Here is a 20,672-nt window from a genome sequence, read left to right as displayed (position 1 = left end):
GCGTGGCCTCTGTTCCAAGGCCACCGCACCTTCCCACACCAGCGCGCGCTCCCCAGGCTCTCCCGTCACTTCGGTCCCGTGGCTGCTGAGCTCACTATCGGGTGCACTACCGTGGCTCAGCTTGGCTCCTGCTGTGCGATACAGCTCGGGAGAGGCTGTACCCTCTTCAACTTCTTTTTCTGAACTCGCGCTGGGTTTTTGCACGGTTTGCATTCTCTTGCTGATTTTATTGAACCATCCCTATAGGGATTCTTCCACATTTTTACCCCCCACCCCCCCGGCTTTTCACCCTGCATATTACCACCTTTCCTGTCTTCTGGCGAAAGTCAGGATTATCCGGGAACGGTTCCTGCATCTTTCCTCCTTCCTGGCTCGCAGGGTGAGTGATTTTCCACTCAACCCCGTCTGCAGAGAAATGTCTGTCTTTGCTAAGCCGGACCCTCGCATCGGGGCTTTCCTGGCACAGCCTCCGGGCTCCCGCCCAGTGTCCCGCCGCCCACAGCCTCCCCACCTTTAGCACCCCAGTGTTCACACACAGCCTGTGAAGGTTAAAAACAGCAACAAAAAACCTGGCCTGTGGGCAAAAAAATTCTCGCGTTGAAAAATCCTGCAGTTATGTGTCTGGATGCTGTTTGACACTTTAACATATGTCTCTATTCCTTTCCTTGAAATCTTCTCTTCCGTTCTCCTTATCCGTGTCAGATACCCACTCGTTTCCCTGAACCGCAGAGGAAGAATGTGGCAGAGTAGAAAACAGAAATGCCTTCCGGGTCATGCTAGGTTATGTTTCCAAATGTTTAGTGATTGCAGACAGGATAGGATGTCAGTGCTTGAACAGAACATCCTGACAAAACAGGAAGATCTTCCCAAACTAGAATGGGATGTTCTCCCTGGTGGGGAGGCGTGGGGGGGGGGGGCTCTAACTGCAGAAAGCACCTGTCCCAGGGAGGTGGCAGGGTCCCCGAGACAAGGACTAGGTGGCAGTACGGGGCAGCAGAGTGGGGGAAACTGACAAACGTCTCACGCTCCTGATTGTGGTGCAGAAACGGCAGAGAGGACACTGGATCCGAGAGGCCGAACAGGAAGTGAGGTGACTATCTGAGCAGCGATCTGTGCGGTTCTGTGAATGGGTACCAGGGGCTGTTGTGTTAGAGTCAGGACTCCAGGGATGGGGTGGGCGGGAAGACACCAGGGAAAACTAAGGTTACGTCTCCCCCACCACAGACTGGGACGATGCTCAGACTGAGAAGTGACAGGTTAACCAGTAGAAACCAAAGAAAGTGGTATTTCCTGCCCACTGAGCTTACAGTCGAAGATTCGCACCTGCTACCTGTGGGTGGCCAAGAATTGTCTGCATCCTGGATAAATTATAACGCTTGGCACTGGAGCCAAGGCATTTTGAGACACTCTCTGTGATGGTATTGGAACATTCGTCTGAAGTCTGGAGATGGACACAGGATTTAATACTGAGTCCTGAAATGCCTCCGGGTTACGATGAGCTCCCTGTGAAATTCGGCCGCGGAGGGATGTGTAGCCTGTAAGTGGCCACACGGCGGTCGGCGGATAGAAGAAACCAAGGGTAAGAGCCTTGTGAGAACTTCCTGAGAAGATAGTTTCTGTTAGTTCCAGAAAAATAGCTCAAAATGGAAGAAAGTGGAAAATCACACGCATGGCCCGTATCTTAGATTTTAAATTTCAACAACACTAACCACAGCTACCATAGCAACGAGAGCCCAACATCTTCCTGGGGCTCGGAAATGTAAATCTGACTCCCAGGGAACACTTTTTGAAAGGCGTAAAGTCACACGTTCTGTGCTGCACTTCAGACTTTTAATGTCCTGGCTCGGGCGAAGGGGAGACAGGAAGTGTAGCTGGTGTCTCGCAGGGTTCTCGCCGTGTGATCAAAGGGCGCCGACACGGAGAATGTGCTTGTGCTCCGAGGTCTGGGCCAGGCCAGGGGAGCGAGCACACAGAACCAAGAGGGTTGAGATGTCCTGATGGCTTTGCAGCCTTCGGAAAACCAAGCCAAAGTCCCCTTCTGTTGGGCCTCAGAGCCAGGTGCCATGGCAGAGTGACCCATGTGTCCCTTGCAGATGTGACAAGAAGAGCTAAGCTTTGCTCTTTCCACAGATGATAGGACCACATACCTGGAAAGCTCAAGCGTCCATATTTGACAAAGCAAAGAAGGACTTGAACTGGAATGGGAATTTCATCGTGCGGACAAGGTAACTGTATGAAAATCAAAGCTAATCTCTCTATTAGCAAGAACCAGCTAGAAATGCAAATGAGAACAAATAGTGCACATTCCAAAAAGGGAGCGAAGTATATGATTCTTAGGAATGTAGTTCACAAGAATGGCATATGCCCCAAATAAGGAAAAGCAGAGAGTCCTCTGAAGGACAAGAGACGTGTTCTGAATTAATGGAAAGGTGTACTCTATTCTTCGATATGATCAAATATCAACCCCCCAAGGGGGTTCATGTGAATTAAATGAAATTCTTAGTATTAAAACCGCCAAAAATGTGGGGAAAAAAATGGTGCAGGTATAGGATCTGCCATACTGAATATTAAAACTCAGAGACACTGTCACCAAAATACTGTGGTAATGGGTGGGGGGGGGGGCAGATGTTTAGGGGACAAAGTTGCATCAGGTGGAAAATAAGTCATAGAGATTCTGATGCGCTGTGCAGTGAATACACACAGAGTCATCAAACTGGCTGAGAGACTAAGTTTCAATTACTCCAGACACCAGGGGTGCCTGGTGGCTTAGTTGGTTGAGCAGCAGACTTTGGCTCAGGTCGTGATCCCTCCGTTCCTGAGTTCGAGCCCCACATCGGGCTCTGGGCTGATGGCTCGGAGCCTGGAGCCTGCTTCCAATTCTGTGTCTCCCTCTCTCTCTGCCCCTCTCCCGCTCGCACTCTGTCTCTCTCTGGCTCTGTCTCTCTCTCAAAAATAAATGAACATTAAAAAAAATATATTCCAACCACTAAAAAGCAATAATTATGTGACCTGATAGAGGCGCCAATTATTGCTACAGTGGCAGTCATATTACAATATGTAAACGTTTCAAATTCACATGCATGCCTTAAATGTACACAATGTTATATGTCAAACATATCTGAATCAAAATAAAATAAAAAATGAAAAGCTAATAAGAGACTACTCTGTTAATAACACTGACCAACAGTTGGATCGAGGAGTAAAACAGGAAGACGAGGAATAGCGTGTGATCTCATGTCACTGCAGAATGATCAGTGAGGGCTCGTCTCTCCATCTAGAAAAGAAGATAATATTGGAGCCCCACCTGATGGCATCAGTAAGTTCCAGACGTATTAAAGACTGAAGTTTGAAGGGTTTTTTTGTTTTTTTGTTTTACCAAAATAGGAACTGGGAAACTATAAAATGAAATATACACATGTTAAGGGGCGCCTGGGTGGCTCAGTTAAGCATCGGACTTCAGCTCAGGTTATGCTCTCACAGTTTGTGGGTTTGAGCCCCGCATCAGGTTCTGTGCTATCAGTGCGGAGTCCCCTTTGTATCCTCTGTCCCCTTCTCTCTCTGCCCCTCCCCCCTCTCAAAAATAAATAAATATTTTAAAAAATATGCATCTTAAAAAAATTAATATTTTGTACGGCAACAGACAGCATAAATTGACCCTAGATTGGGGAACATACCTATATTGCATTTACGTACAGCACTAGCTAATATGATAGTAATGAGAAAAAGTCTCTTGCTCATTTATAAGAAAAAGCTCGGGGGGCCTGGGTGGCTCAGTCGGTTGAGCGGCCAACTTCGGCTCAGGTCATGATCTCACAGTCCGTGAGTTCGAGCCCCGCGTCGGGTTCTGTGCTGACAGCTTGGAGCCTGGAGCCTGCTTCGCATTCTGTGTCTCCCCCTCTCTCTGCCCCTCCCCTGCTCACGCTCTGTCTCAAAAATAAATAAAAACATTAAAAAAGAAAGAAAGAAAGAAAGAAAAGCTCCACACTCAAACAGTAAGTGGGCTAAGATTGAACAGATAGCTCCTAAAGAAGTGGCTCATAAACATAAGAAAAGATAATCATCCTCATTAGTATTCATGGCAATGCAAATTACAGTAAAAAAAAAAAAACGAGATACTATTCTCACCAGATTCGCAACAATAAGGGAGCACAGCCCGTGATTTTTTTCAAAACAGCCTTTCGGAAAGCTATTTGACAAAATCTCTTCAGGTGAAACACCCACAGGCCTCTCGACTCAGAAATCCTACTCTAGAGACGGCATTTTACGAAAATAAAAGTGCCAGGAGGCGAGGCTGTGCGTACAAGAAGGTGGTTCTCCCGGTACGGATGTAGGAATGCTTGTATTTCGGTGACAAAAACCTGGCAACAGGCGGCCCTCGGGACCAGCCGTGGCTGCTAGAGGCAGAAACAGCCCGAAGAACACAGTTGGAGCAGACTAAGAGTTGATTTCTCTCACACGCTAGACGTCCAGTGTCAGGCGCCCAAAGGGAGTCCCATGAAGTGAACAGGGACCTCCGTTCCCTCCAGCGCATCGCTGTCACTCGCTGTCACGCTTCTGTGTGGAATGCCATGGTTTTTCCATCGTGAGAGTTTCGGGGGGGCCGGACGGAGGAAGGGGATACCTCCCTTCTCCCCACCTTCCGGTGACTTCGCGGAAGAAAGACACAACCGACACAGCCGTTCTGGGTGCGTGTTCCTGGGGGTCACGGCCACGTGCCAGGGAGGTGGGACAGGTGGCGGTTTGCTGGTGGTAAGGCGCCCAATACGTGTCAGGTGGATCTGGGGAGGCGGGAGTGGTGGCTGTGATGGGGTTTTGGCGTGATGGTGGGGGTCTGCAGCCGACAGCCAAGAAAGAATTCTTGAGACGTTCTTTGGTGCAAAAAGGTGATTTTACTGGGGCGCCTGGGTGGCGCAGTCGGTTAAGCGTCCGACTTCAGCCAGGTCACGATCTCGCGGTCCGGGAGTTCGAGCCCCGCGTCGGGCTCTGGGCTGATGGCTCAGAGCCTGGAGCCTGTTTCCGATTCTGTGTCTCCCTCTCTCTCTGCCCCTCCCCCGTTCATGCTCTGTCTCTCTCTGTCCCAAAAATAAATAAATGTTGAAAAAAAAATTAAAAAAAAAAAAAAAAGGTGATTTTACTAAAGCATGGGGACAGGACCCCCGGGCGGGAAGGGCTGCACTGGGGTTGCGAGGAGTGACTCATTATATACTATGGAGTTGGGGGAAGGAAAGGCCAAAGGGAAGCCTCCAGAAGGACTTTCATCTGCTAAAGAGGACTCTTAGGACGCCAGGGGCCTTGCTGTGGTCAGGCAAAGGTTTGTTTCCCTTAGTGAGGCATTAACATTAGGACAGTAGGGGCTTCCTGGAGAAATGTTACCCTCTGCATTTGCCACAAGTATTTGTCGATGGGCTGCAGGTCAGAAGGAAATTTAATCTCACCTGCCACTTCCTTCTGCCTTTGTTCCCACATCACTGTGCAGGGGAGGGTGATGTTGGGGCTCCAGGAAACTGAGTCTGTAGGTTTCTGGAGATTCGGCTGTTGAGATTGCCTTCTTCGCATAACTTACTGCGACATTTGTAAACGGAGACTGGAGACTCAGACCCGGCATGACTGTGATCTCTATCAGGTAGCCACTTGTTTTCTGTCCTTTCCTTTGTTCTTGGGCAGCCAGGAGTGTCTGAGGAATGTCACACATCCCACCTGGGGGCAAGGGTGTGCTGGCTCCTGCCTGGCCCTCAGCCTGCCCTGGGCTCCTGCACCAAGGACCAGAACGGAGGCTGCCTGTGGTGGGGGTGAATGACGTCTCTTAAAGTCGCCTTGGAGGAGTCACGGCAGCTTTACGGTTTTCAGAATCCATAGCCAACTTATTTCTCTTAAATATATCTTTCCTTTCTCCGCCAGAACGATGCGATAAACACGTGTGTGCGGTTGAAGAGAACTTTTACAAGTGAAAGTTAAAACACGAGGTCCTAAGTGTTGTGTGGCGGTTCATTGGTCAGCTTTCCCCTCCCTACAGGGGACAGACCACATTGTACTTGGGCTTGAGGACATCCTCGAGTGAGGAAATAGGATAATAGCTTAACTTAACGCGGGCTGAAGCACACGAAGACAGCAGGTGGCCTGGGACTCTGACGAGACCTCCGCGTCCTTTCCAGAGATGGCGCACGGCCTTCACTCTGGGTCATCACCCCCAAACGAGAGCTACGACCCTAACACGGGGGCTTCCTTTGCTACTTGGGAAACTCTGTGGCCCTTTCAGGGCTGGTCTTTAAGTTTTAGGCAGGGTGAGGGCGGCCCTTGGTCTGAGCGAATTGTGTGACCCTGCTGAAGTAACCCGCCACAGGGCTCTGCCCGAGGCCCGGGGGCCTGGGGCACGTCTCCTGAGCTGTCCGATTCTCCTGGCTGCCACGCTGCCTCCCCTGGGGCCTCGGAACTCCCAGTGTCTTCTCAACTCAGGGACACCGCCAGGCTCCCCAAGTTGCCCCCTCCTGGCTGCGCTTAGAAATTCTCCGCAAGGCTTGGGCCAGGGTGAGTGATTCACCTGCGTATGACCCCTGTCTCAGAGACCACCGGCTGACCTGGACAGGCGTCCAGCGTCTGTCCCTGCGTCGGGCCACCGGGTAAGTCCTGCCTGGGGGAGGGGGTCCACTCACGTGACCTGTGGAAGGCAGAAGTAAGTGAACTTCTCCTATTGTATATTCCCCACAGGCAGATAGATACGCCAGGTTTTCTGCACCTACACTTCAGTCTCCATTCTGTGCATGTCTGTGTGCTCGCAGACGCTTCCTGACACTGGTGTCCTGGGCCCTGGTGTACATCACCGTGACCTGGTCTTGAATTCGACAGACTGATGATCCCTCCGTCCCCCAGTCACCACTGTGACTCAGTTGTACTAATCACTTTTTAATTTTCTTCAAAAAAAAATTTTTTTTTAACATTTATTTATTTTTGAGAGGCAGAGAGAGGCAGAGCATGAGCAGGGGAGGGGGAGAGAGAGAGAGAGAGAGAGAGACAGACAGACAGACAGACAGAATCTGAAGCAGGTTCCAGGCTCTGAGCTGTCAGCACAGAGCCTGACACAGGGCTCGAACTCACAAACGTGAGATCATGGCCTGAGCCGAAGTCGGCGCTTAACCGACTGAGCCACCCAGGCGCCCCTAATTTTCTTTTTTTTTTTAACTAAAAAAATCTTTTTTATTGTTTATTATTTTTGAGAGAGAGAGAGCAAGCAGGGGAGGGGCAGAGAGAGACAGAGAGAGAGACAGAATCTGAAGCAGGCTCCAGGCTCTGAGCGCTCAGGACGGAGCCTGACGCGGGGCTCGAACTCACAGACCGCGAGCTCATGACCTGAACTGTAGTCGGCCGCCCAACCGACTGAGCCACCCAGGCGCCCCTCATTTTTTAATTTTCTGTATTTTATGACGTTTGACATCTTGAGGATCTTGCTGGCCAGGAGAGACTGTCCCTCTAGGGCGGGCTGGTTCCGAAACTAGCAAATGACTCCCCTAGGCGCTCACCGTTCATGTGGCACACCAGCCAGCCCACATCCCATGTCCCCAGCCACCCCCGTTCTCTGACTCGACGCCAAGCCAAGATCTCCCCCGTCCTTCACTGACCCAGGGCCAGGTACCAGCGACTGGAGACCCTCTTGCCGGCTGCAGCCCACCTGCCTACCCTGAGCCGCTGAGCTGGCCCTGCCCGCCTTTGCCCTGGAAACCACAGTCGAGGCTTGGGCCCCGCTTTCCCTCACTCCTGCCTCCTGGCTGCACTTTGCGCTCTCCCACGCGGACTCTTTCCTTGGAGTCTGTAGGTAATAAAACTCTTCTTTCGAAGACAGATGTCTGTGTCTGTCACCTTCCGCACCTGATCTCAGGAAAGCCTGGGACGAGTTCCCACGTCCGGGGAGTCACTTCTGCCGCTCTCGGCCCGCACGTGCTTCTTTCTTATCCAGCAATGTCACAACACCTCTTGCCTGTGTTACACCTCTTACTGCACCAAACACCCCGGCCGTCTTCTCTTTCTTACCCGCCTGTTCCTGCAGCCACACGAGGGAGGCTCTGTAAGACAAATGGTCATAGTGCTATTAAAAAAGTCACGGGTGAAGGGAACCGAGTCTTGCTGGAGAGTGGGGAACATACAGGAGCACTTTGGTGGAAGTCCTGCCTGGTCAGGGAACATTGAGAGCAGTGCTCGCCGTGAGGGGGCTTGGGTCTTAGGGCTCCAGACAAGGCTTCGCTTTTCTGGGTTAACCTAGAGGCACTAAGCCTCCACCCTGGAGTCTTTTAAAAGGCTTAGGATGACCAGAGTTCCTTAATGTTCAACAGGACAGGGAGTTGGGTCAGTTCATGGGATAAAATCCACAAATCCTGAAAGTATTTGATGTTATGGAATCGGTCATTACATGGATATTCGGGCCGATGTGATACTCAAACATTTTGGAAATAGAGATACCGCTGTAATATTCTTTGATAGATTGAAGAAATCCTTGACGACATAATGCCACAGGCAGCCAAAATGGCCCTGGGGCCATCTTGGGACTCAGGGTGTGGGTGCGAAGGGTGAGCCTGAGTCCAAAATAAAAACTCAGTCGCGAATGGTGTGCCCTAGGCAGCGGCTCCCTCTGGTGGCAGCAACCCGTTCCGCTGGTCACCATGAACACCCGCATCCAGGGCCCCCTCCACGAGCTGGTGCCTTTGTGGCCCGGAAGGTGGTGGGCTCGTCCTCTGGTGACGTCACACAATTTTAGGCAGGGCTGCGGCTCAGAGTTCCTTCCAGATTGGGGGCGGTGGAGACCATGGAAGAGGACACTGGGGTCAGCAATTGTGTTCTGATGGTGGCCAGAGAGTAAATAATTGAGGCTCTGTGGGCCGCACTGAATGAGTATGTCTGTGTTCCAATAAAACTTTATTTATGGACACCGACGTTTGAATTTCATATAATTCTCCCGTGTCAAGAATTACCGTTCTTTTGATTTTTTTTCCAACCCTCTGAAAATGTAAAAATCATTAAAAAAATACACTGAACCTCTGATGGGATTAGAGAATCATTGGTTGTTTTGGGTGCGGTTCTAGTATTGTGATGCACTCCCAATGCCTGTAGATAAAAGAATAGGACAGCTGGAATTTGGTGGCGGTGTGGGTAAGTGTGGGTGTGAGGCTGTGGGAGGGGGTGTGGAAGGGGGTGTGGAGGGGGTGTGGGTGAGGGGAGGGGTGTGGAGGGGGTGTGGGTGAGGGGAGGGGTGTGGAGGGGGTGTGGAGGGAGTGTGAGTGAGGGTAGGGGTGTGGAGGGTGTGTGGGTGTGGAGGGGGTGTGGGTGATGGTAGGGGTGTGGAGGGGGTGTGAAAGGGGTGTGAAGGGGGTGTGGAGGGGGTGTGGGTGAGGGTAGGGGTGTGGAGGGGGTGTGAAAGGGGTGTGAAGGGGGTGTGGAGGGGGTGTGGGTGAGGGTAGGGCTGTGGAGGGGGTGTGGGTGAGGGTAGGGCTGTGGAGGGGGTGTGGGTGAGGGTAAGGGTGTGGAGGGGAAGGCCAGGCCCCTTCCATCCGTACAGCCTCTCCGCAACAGGAGCAATTCATAAAGGGAGGACCTCTGTGACCAACAAACCAAAACAAGCAGCCGGACAACAGGGGTCCTCTCCCCTAGAGGGACAAGGGGCCGTGACCCTGTGTGTGGCAGGGTAGCAGGCACAGAGAAGGGGTCCTTGGCTCAGTTATGCTCATCATCCGTAAGGGCAGATGCGCCTTCTTATCTGGGATTTTGGGTGGGTAGGTGCGTGGGTGTTCTCCTTGACCCTCGAAAGCAAAGACTTTAAGGCTACTGTCATTCGGGTTTCACTTTTTTTGCCCAAGGACACCATGTGCCTCATTGGGGCCAGATGTTCAAATCGATGTGTCTGCTCATGCCCACTAAGAACACACAAGTATTTATTGGTCTTTCCAGCTATGTGGCAGGTAAAGAGCAGGTGATGACAGAGAGCAGGTGCCTTTCTGCGGAAGCATGGCCCCCCAGCAAACCAGGAGACAAAGCGGGGAGGCATCCCACACCTACATGGCAAGCCATCTATAGCCTCCTTCATTTTAAGCCCTAAATCAATAATTTAAACAAATGTAGATTCCATGTGACAGAAGAGACGGAAGATGTGTGGCTTCCTATTGTTTAGATGTCTACTGTTGCCGTATTGACTATTAAAAAGTTACTGTAACCTCAAGATGAAGGCATCAGCATCTTCTTAGCAGGTGATAATTCCAGTGTCCCGGAGCTTTAATGAGAAGTGACTCACCAAAGCTTCTGCCTAGGTCTGCTGTCCACTGAATCAAAATCGATGAGTCTTGCCTGTACTTCCCGAATGTAACCCCAGCCAAATCAAATGGGAGCCTCGTAGCTACTGTCTCATCACTGTCACGGTGTAAATCATCAGACATCAAAATAACTCCTTTCATACCTGCCTGGATGATAAGCTTAGCACATTCGTTACATAGGAACAAGGAAACATACCTTTCACACCTGTGGTGTGCAATCTGTGTTCATGATGGCATTCAGCTCTGCGTGGCACATGTTAGGGTGTTTGGTATTTAGCTTGCTGTCTGCCATTTCCCTCCAAGGGATCTGGTTGTCACGGAACCTGCTTGGCATCCCACTGTATCCTGTCATGTTTTCTGCACTCATGAATCATGCTCTGACCTGGCAGCTGGGATCTTTGCTTCTTGGTGTCGATAAGAAGGCCACTGCCAAGGGGTGCCTGGGTGGCTCAGTCGGTTAAGCGTCCGACTTCGGCTCAGGTCATGATCTTGTGGTCTGTGAGTTCGAGCCCCGCGTCGGGCTCTGTGCTGACAGCTCAGAGCCTGGAGCCTGCTTTGGATTCTGTGTCTCCCTCTCTCTTTGCCCCTCCCCCTCCCCTTCCCCTGCTCATGCTCTGTCTCTCTCTCTCTCTCTCTGTCAAAAATAAATAAACATTTAAAAAAATTATAAAAAAAAAAAGAAGGCCACTGCCATGAAATACTCAGCCCATCCCACATAGTTGCCCCTTTCATGCAGAAAACCCCATTAATGCTAAACCTGCTTGGCTAGACCCCCTCCCAGTCACCCACACTGGGTCTGCAAGCCTGCAGGCTGGTTTTGGTCCCCAGCCACTGCCACCAAAGCACACCCAAGCCATTCAGTGATCTCTTAAATTAGCCATTTAGCTCATTGATTTTCAGCGTTTCATTCTGAAAACAGAAGCGTTTTCAAGTCTAGGCAAAAATGGAGGGGACTTCAGGGGTGATTTCAATACAGTTCTCACTATTCTTAGAAAGTAGAGTAGCCAGGGGCACCTGGGTGGCTCAGTCAGTTAAGCCACTGACTTCAGCTCAGGTCACGGTCTCGGTTTGTGGGTTCGAGCCCCATATCGGGTTCTGTGCTGACAGCTCAGAACCTGGACCCTGCTTGGGATTCTGTGTCTCCCTCTCTCTCTGCCCCTCCCCCTCCCCTTCCCCTGCTCATGCTCTGTCTCTGCCTCTCTCTCTCTCTCCCTCAAAAGTAAATAAACATTAAAAAAGAAATTTAGAGGGGCGCCTGGGTGGCGCAGTCGGTTAAGCGTCCGACTTTAGCCAGGTTACGATCTCGCGGTCCGGGAGTTCGAGCCCCTTGTCAGGCTCCGGGCTGATGGCTCGGAGCCTGGAGCCTGTTTCCGATTCTGTGTCTCCCTCTCTCTCTGCCCCTCCCCGTTCATGCTCTGTCTCTCTCTGTCCCAAAAATAAATAAATGTTGAAAACAAAATTAAAAAAAAAAAGAAATTTAGAAAGTAGAGCAGCAAACACATCACAGCTTTGCAAGGTTTGAGTAACAAAGTAAAGATATGAATCGAGCCGCTGATGGGTAGACTCCTGTCTGAAACTGGGCCGTGTGTCTCACAGGTACCGATATGTTGTGTTTTTATTGTTCTTTAGCCCTAAATTCTTGTACATTTTTAGCATGATTTCTCCTTGGATCAATGAGTTCCCCAGAAGTATGTTTTTATACCAAGTATACGTGCAGCTATAAACATTTACCTTTTTCGGCGGACACTGGTATGCTTTGATTCCTCTCTCTCTATCTTTCTGGTACCTACTAGTGGCTTGGCTTTGCCGTCTCCGTGAAGCTCACAGAAAGCTCAACAGTCTGTGTTGGATGATCTGCCCGTGATCTTTCGGAGCTTTCTAGGTGTGTAACGAATTGCTTTTTTCTTTTGTTGCTTTTTATCTCCTTTCATTAACGTCTTTGTCTTTACCTTTTGACAATATAATTATTATGCATCTTGGTGTGGGTCACTTTGGATTTATCTTATTTGGTGATTGCTTTGGGCTTCCTGGATCTGGATGTTCGTTTCTTCCTCCATGCCATGCACGTTGCTGGTCATTTCTATGAACAAGTTTTTTGCCCCCTTTTCTCTCTCCTCTCTTTCTGAGACCCGCGTAATAACGTGTATATGAGTCTGCTTGATCATGTTCCATAAATCCTGTAAACTGTCTTCTCTCTTTTTCATCTTTTCTCCTCTGTATCTCTTACCCTCTCTTTTGTATTTTTCCATTCCTTATCTTTTTACTGCATTCAGGACAAGTGCCTCAGAAGTATCTTCCTTCCCTCTAAATCATTCCTCAGCTATATCTATTATGCTCTTTGACACATCCATGGAGTTCATTACATCATCAGTTTACCTTTAATTTCTAGATAGTCGCTTCTTTTTTTTAAATATGAAATTTATTGTCAAATTGGTTTCCATACAACACCCAGTGCTCATCCCAACAGGTGACCTCCTCAATGTCCATCACCCACCCTCCCCCCCCCCACCCCCCATCAACCCTCAGTTTGTTCTCAGTTTTTAAGAGTCTCTTATGGTTTGACTCCCTCCCTCTCTATTTTTTTTCCTTCCCCTCCCCCATGGTCACTTCTGATAGGTTTTTATGTACAGTTGTCTTTGTAATTACATTCTCAGTTGTCTTTCAGAATTCCACATTCCAATTCCAACAACCACAATATTTTAGTCCTAGGTAATTGACTTATATTGTTTTGTGTTTCTACTGGCATAAGGGCTTGGTAATCTCTGAGGTCATAATTGTTTTTAATCTATGTGAATTTGGCCAGCATAAATGAAGAAATCTTTTCTCCAAAGACAATTTGCCTTTGCCCTGACCACTATTGAGATCTGGCCTCAGACTAGGTGTTTCAGACCCAGTTTTCACTTCCTTGCAGCACACTTCCTCTGGAACTCATCCCAGGGATACCATGCCCTGCTCTGCTTCTGCACCCCTAGTCTGGACCCTGTCACCCTTGGTTCCCCACTGCCCCGTTTCCTGCTTTTCTGGTGTCAGCCGTATACCTCTCTGGCATCCCCTTGGCATCCTGGAAGCCCAGTTTCTGCTTCTTCTGCTGCAACAACTCCAGGCTCTGCTTGTGTTGGCTTTTCATCTGTCATACGTTTTCTCTGTCTGTTTGCTTTGGAAGAAGTAGAGTTAGAGAGATCCTGACCTTTGTGTGTCACAGCCTCTAAGAATATGTCCTGTCTGTGTTCTGTTTGCACAGTAGGACCAACTAGCCTCATGAAAGAAAAACGGAGTCCTTGATCTCACACTGAGATTTAAACATAACTGTGTTCTTTTCTCTCTTCCTTTCTTTTCACCAAGCAGGAGATAAGTATGGGGAGAACCAGATCAGAGAAAAAAATGATGAAACTATAGTTTTCCTTGCAGTGGCTATGATTTATACACAATAAGCAATTTTCTGGCTGGGATATGAAAGGATGTGGAAGATCTTTGTTTCCATAGTAACACCAATAATTTCAGATATTATAAAAATTGTACTTATCTATGAAACTATTGAAGAGAGGTAGAAACAAGGAAACCCCCAACGGACTGATTTCCAGAGAAAGGCACAGCTATGGAGGCAACATTGGAGGAGAAAGCCTGCCAGCCCTCAGAAGGATGAGCCGGGAGTGGTGGAGGTGAGCTGGGGTCAGTGGTTTCAGAGACCCTGAAATGCAGCAATAATTTACTTGACTGAACAATTCTCCCTGGCTTCCCACTCCTGTTGTGCTGAGAAAAGGACAGTGTGGGTGGGGCCGTAAAGCAGAAAAGACTCTGGCCTCACGTGTCCTTGAGATTTCTAGAAACAGATGGCTTTTCTACCACGGACTCAAAAAATGAAACACGTTCAACTCCCACCAGGTTCCAGGATCAAACACTGATGAGACCAAAGTAGTCAGACTTGGCAGGAACCGCTGTGACTCTAGGAGGTAGACTAAGAGATGAGGTCAATTTTAAAAACTGCCACCTAAGCCAAGATTAATTTCATACCTGGGGCAATCTGAGTAATCACCTCCTTGCTTTAACAGTCATGTATTGGAAAGAGATTGCACAGTCTTGGAAATAAAAACGGAGAAGTGCGCCTGGGTGGCTCAGTTGGTTAAACATATGACTTCGGCTCAGGTCATGATCTCTCGGTTCATAGATCTGAGCCCCGCATTGGGCTCTGTGCTGATGGCTCGGAGCCTGGAGCCTGCTTTGGATTCTGTGTCTCCCTCTCTCTCTATCCCTCCCCTGCTCACACACACACTCTCTCTCAAAAATAATAAATAAATGTTAAAACAGAGTTATTTAGAAAGTTATTTAAAAAAAGCAATAGAGTGGCGCCTGGGTGGTTCAGTTGGTTGAGTGTCCAACTTCCGCTCAGGTCAGGATCGCACAGTTCGTGAGTTTGAGCCCCATGTTGGACTCTATGTTGACAGCTCAGAGCCTGGAGCCTGCTTCAGATTCTGTGTCTCCCTCTCTCTCTGTCCCTCCACCGCTCATGCTCTGTCTCTCTCTCTGTCAAAAATAAATAAAACATTAAAAAAAATTTAGAAAAAGAAATAGAAACAAAGCAGAGGAACTGAGTAATTCCGTCTCCACATTGTCTATGGACAATGTCTAGCACGTCATAAAACATCATGAGGTATGTGAGGAAATTGAGATGCATGAAAAATAATAATAAGAAGAAACAGATCAACTGATAACCCAGATGTTGAAACCAGAAGAAACGAAACTTAAAATTAGTATTATCAATATGTTTGGCTTGTGTCACTGCCTTTTTCCATTCAAAATACATGAAGCCTTTTTCCAAATGAAGCCTTTTTCCATTCAAAATACATATATGTATTTATAAATTTATAAGTCAAGCTAAAAAGAATGGGTGAACAAATGGGAATCTCATAGAATGTATGAAAATTTTAATAATGCACAGAATGTGTTCTGGAAAAAGAAAAGCATATTGGAGGACCTTGCCAACAGAATAAACACTGCAGAAGAAAGAGTCAGTGATCTGGAAGAAAGGGTCATAAAATTTTCTGAAAGAAAACACTGGGGAAAAAGGCTGAAAAGCTAAAATAACTGAACAATATCTTTGACTTGGGTTATAAGAATTGGATAGAGGCAGAACACTGCTTTTAGGAATAATGGTCAAATTTTACCCAGTGTGGATGGAAGAATATGAGTTCACAAAATTCAAAAATCCTAGTAAATCCCAAGCAGGATACCTTCCAAGGAAACCACACCCATGTATGTCATAGCGAATATGCAGAAAACCAAAAATAAAGAGAAAATCCTAAAAGCGGTCATGACAAAAAGCCAGTATGTATAGGACAAAGGTAAGAAGAGTATTGCCTTCCCACTAGAAAGGTAAGCTAGAGGTCAATGGAATGGTATCTTTCCAGGGTTGAGACACAAACAAAACTGTAGACTTAAAATTCTACAGAATGCTGGAAATATCCAGCAAAACTATCTTTCTGAACTAAAGGTCAAGTAAAGATATTTTCTGATAAATGAGAGCTGAGAAGATTTGTTGCCAGGAGACTTAGAAATGCACCTGGCAGTCTTTGAGGATAAAAAGAAACGATACCAACTGTAACTCGGATATAAAAGAGGGACTGGAGAGATCTGGGAATGGTAAGTCACAGGAATATTTCATAATGATAAAATGATCAATTCATAAAGAAGGCAAACAAATCCTAACTGTCAATGCACCTAGTAACAGAATTCCATAATTCATGATGGGAAGATTGGTAGAATCAAAGGGACAGATAAATAAAAATCATGATTGGAGATTTTGACACACCTGTTTTCAGTAACTGATAGAATAAATGAACAAAAATCAATAAGGGTATAGAAGATTCAAACAACACTATCACCAACATGACCTATTGAGCATTAATTACATCTTACAAATTCCGAATATATGTTTTTTCCCACCACACACGAAACGCTAATCATTGGAGACCACACGCGAGGCCATAAAGTAGTCTCAGTAATATGAGAGAATTGAAATCACTCTGAGTGTATTCTCTGATTACCATGGAATTGAATTGGGAATCAATAATAATAAGACATCTAAAAAAATTCAAATATTTGAAAGTTAAGCAGCACAATTCCAAATAATTGATGGGTTAATGAAGGATTCAAAAGGGAGATTAGAAAATATTTGTAACTGAAGGGTGATAAAGACATAGCCTATCAGAATGCATGAGATTCTTCAGAAGTGGTGCAAAGCAAGGAGCCACAGAGTTCAAATACTTGTATTAAAACAACAGTAAAGAAAATTTAAAATCAGTGATCTAGGCATGCCTCTTAAGAAGCAAGAACAGAGGTGCTTGGGTGGCTCAGTCAGTTAAGCATCCGACTTTGGTTCAGGTCATAATCTCACGGTTCGTGAGTTCAAGCCCCGCGTCAGGCCCTGTGGGGACAGCTCAGAGCCTGGAGCCTGCTCTGGATTCTGTGTCTCCCTCTCTCTCTGCCCTTCCCCAACTCGCTTTCTCTCTGTCTCTCAAAAAAATGAATAAATGTTAAAAAAAGAAAAAAAAAAGAGGCAAGAACAGAACAAAGTAAACCCAACAGATTAATTCAATTGATAGATACTTATCCAACATGATCAAGAAAAGAGAAAGAAAAAACAAATGATCCGTATTAAGTATAAAAAGATATTACCACACATCCTTATTAAAGGAATATAGTGGGACTTGTAGGAAAACTTTATGCCAATATATTTGAAAATGTGGATTAAAAGCAAAAAGTTCCCTATTTATGATCTCTGTGTATCCCTAATAAGAAAAACTTACAAAGAAATGATAAGAAAAGAAAAATTAACACCAATATTTCTTATAAACTCAGGCACAAAAACCCTTAACACAATTTAATAAAATCTAGCAGTGTATTGAACAGGTGGGGTTTACCCCAGATGAGGAAGATCAGCTTGATATTTGAAAATCGAACATTTGAATTCGCCATGTTGGCAGAATATAGGAGGGTGATCATATTATTTCAACAGATACAGGTAAAACATTTGAAACACCCACCACCTCCTCATGATAAAAACTTCCAGTAATCTAGGAATAAAGGAGAACTTTCTCAATTTGATGAAGGGCGTCACCAGAGCCATCTGACTAAATGGGGACATTTAGCTAACACCAGACTAAATGGGGACATTGTATGCTTTTCCTCTAAGATCGGAGCCAGGAAATGCTGATTGTATTCAGCATTGCACTGGTTGTCCCATCCTTATTAACTAAGAGCTAATAAGGCAAAGAAAGAAATTACAGCCATAAACTCTCAAACCAGAAGCTTAGCTCTCTTTGTTTGTAGGTGACATGATAATTTATATGATGGAGAACATTTCCTCCTGTTGCGGGCTCTTTTCTCAGCCCAGAACCTGCCCAGGTAGTATACAGTCTGCAAAGTACACAGCCCAATTAGCAACATAATAAACTAATCTGGGACAAAGGAAGATCATGGATTATCTCATTAAAATGAAAATCAACGAGCTCAACTGTTTTTGCTTCATCTAAATTTTAAAATAAACGTAAATAGCAGCAAAACCAACACAAAAGAAAATTTATAGTGGCTAAAACTGTATATAATAACATTTAGATCTGTACAATTCCATTTGGGAAAGTTCCATTTTGGAGTAAATAATGGCTACAAAAGAAAAACCACAGAAGCAAATCCTTTACAGGTAAAATTCAACCTCTGAATTGCCAGTTAGCTTTTACCATGTACATATATTTCTTTCATATGAAAAAGAGTTGATCCAGTGAATATAAATATATTTATATTTAATAAAATATAAATATAATATTTTGTTTAAATAAAATATAAATAAATTGGGGAAAAAAAAGAAATCATTTCATTGTGGTTTTAAAATAAGGGAATTAAACTGGCCTAATGGAATTTACGTGGTATACTTTTTCATAGATACTTTAATTTGGAGATTTAAGCAGAATGCCTCTCCAAAGCCAGAGAAATTAGGACTTTTAGATTACAAATGTGAAAAAGAGATCTCATTTAAGGCTAACTGTAACTGTGGGAAAAAATATGGGGGAAGTAGCCCACAGTTAGATAAAATCCTCTGCTTACGGCAAAGTCTTACTACAAAGCTCCCCACATCAATGTAGTTCACTTCCGAGGTACCAGGTCATGTTTGCCTTCCTTCCTTAAAGTGATGGGTTCAGATAAGGATCCCAACAGATGAACAGATGTCACTGCAGGTGACTGTCCACATCAGGCACTGAGGTTTTAATTCAGAACCGGTGAGTCTGAGCAGCATAGAATTCTCGGTGGGGACTCTCTTTAGACACTATCGAACCGTGGGAACTTGATGGTGAATGTCTGTATTTCACCACTAGACGTCACTGGGAGTTAGTTACCGAACAGACCAGCGGTCTTGAAGTCTCCCTATGAAAGAATTCATTGACTTTGTGTATATATCTTTTGTTTGTTTGCTTATACAAACTTGATGGTTTCAGGCACCTCCTGTGTCCTGCCTCACGCTCCTCAGCCCAGCTGTTGCAAAGGCAACTGGTTAGAGAATCTAGCTGCAGCCACTCTGCCTATCTCCTGCGTTTTTGTGCTAAGAATTTTCTCACGTTTCTCACGTTTTCTCCAGAGTTTCTCATTCTTTAGGTCAGGAAAGAGGTCCAAGAAGTTGCATTTCTTACAATTTCCAGATGATGCTGATTCTGTTGGTCTGGGGATCACACTGTGAAAACCACCGTAGTATTTTACTTTGAGAAGCTTAATTATTTTACCTTTTACATTTAGATCTACAATATACCTGGACCTGATTTTTGTGCATGGTGTAAAATAGGAGTAGCATCTTATTTTTTTCAATGTTAGTCACTTGATTAATACTAGCGATATGCAATACCAATTACATTGTGTCCATATAGATGGATCTGTTTTTTTTTTTACGAGTGACTTAATTAACATTAAAAATTTTTTTTAACTTAATTTTTTATTTTTTAAAGTTTACATCTAAATTAGTTAGTATATAGTGAAGCAATGCTTTCAGTAGATTCCTTAATGCCCCTCCCCCATTTAGCCCATCCCCCCTCCCACAACCCCTCCAGCAACCCTCAGTTTGTTCTCCATATTTATGAGTCTGTTTTGTTTGGTCCCCCTCCCTGTTTTTATATTATTTTTGTTTCCCTTCCCTTATGTTCATCTGTTTTTGTTTCTTTTTTTTTAATGTTTATTCATTTTGAGAGAGAGGGAGAGGAAGAGAGAGAGAGAGAAACAGAGACAGAGTGTGAGTGGGGGAGGGGCAGAGAGACAGAAGGAGACAGAATCTGAAGCAGGCTCCAGGCTCTGAGCTGTCAGCACAGAGCCCAATGCAAGCCTCGAACCATGAGATCATGACCTGAGCCGAAGTCGGACGCCCAACCGACTGAGCCATCCAGGCACCCTTATATGGATCTGTTCCTGAACTCGTTATTCTGGTTCTATCTTCTGGAAGTCTATCCCTGTGCCATTAATTATTTTAGATTTATAAGAAATCTTAATACTCATAAGAGTAACTCTTCACCTTCAAGTGCACCTCGTGGAAGAGGAGGAAAAATGAGTTTTTTTGGGGGGGCTCCATAAAGAAAAACCAAAATTACTTGTACATTTTAGAAAACAGATGTTGACTTAAACATACCTATCAGGGCAATAGTTATTAATAAGAAAACAATACAGAGTTATAGGCTTTGGGGAGGTTAAAGGTTACTTTCATAAGCCAGAGCAATAGTCTCTGAAGTCTAGAAATCAACAACATCCCTGTTTAAAAAAACCACATTTGAAAGTGAAGGTTTTGAAAAGTGAAAATATCCAGTGTTATGGGCTGAGCTGTGTCTCCCTGAAATTTATATGCTAAAGCCCTAACCCTTAGTATCTCAGAATGTTACTGTATTTGGAAATAGGCCTTTAAAGAGTAATTAAAATGAGGCCATAGGGTGGGCCCTAGTCCACTATGAGTGGTGTCCTTAAAAGAAGAGGAAATTTGGACCCAAAGAGACAGCAGGGATGCACAGAGGAAATATGAGGTGCAGACGCAGAGGTAAGATGGGTGTCCACCTACAAGCCAAAGAGAGAGTCCTCAGAAGGAACCAAACCTGTTGACATCTTGGTCCCGGACTTCTGGTCTCTAGAACCAGTAGAAATCCATGTCTGAGCCACGCAGTCTGTGGTACTTTGTCATGGCTGCCCCAGCAGACCAATACAAAGTTTTCTTCTAGTGAATTGGGCAGTGGGCAAGATAGCAAAGTAAACAAGCATACAACAGTCCTTGCAGGATAATAAATGAACATTACATAGCATTTTCAGAACATATTACAGAAAAGCAAAACCTTCTTAAAATAGTTTTTGTAGAGGATGCTCTAAGTA

This window comes from Prionailurus viverrinus, chromosome F1 (genome assembly GCF_022837055.1).
Source record: "Prionailurus viverrinus isolate Anna chromosome F1, UM_Priviv_1.0, whole genome shotgun sequence".
Classification (NCBI taxonomy): Eukaryota; Metazoa; Chordata; class Mammalia; order Carnivora; family Felidae; genus Prionailurus; species Prionailurus viverrinus.
The sequence above is the reverse complement of the archived record's forward strand: the minus strand, read 5'-3'. Positions refer to the sequence as shown.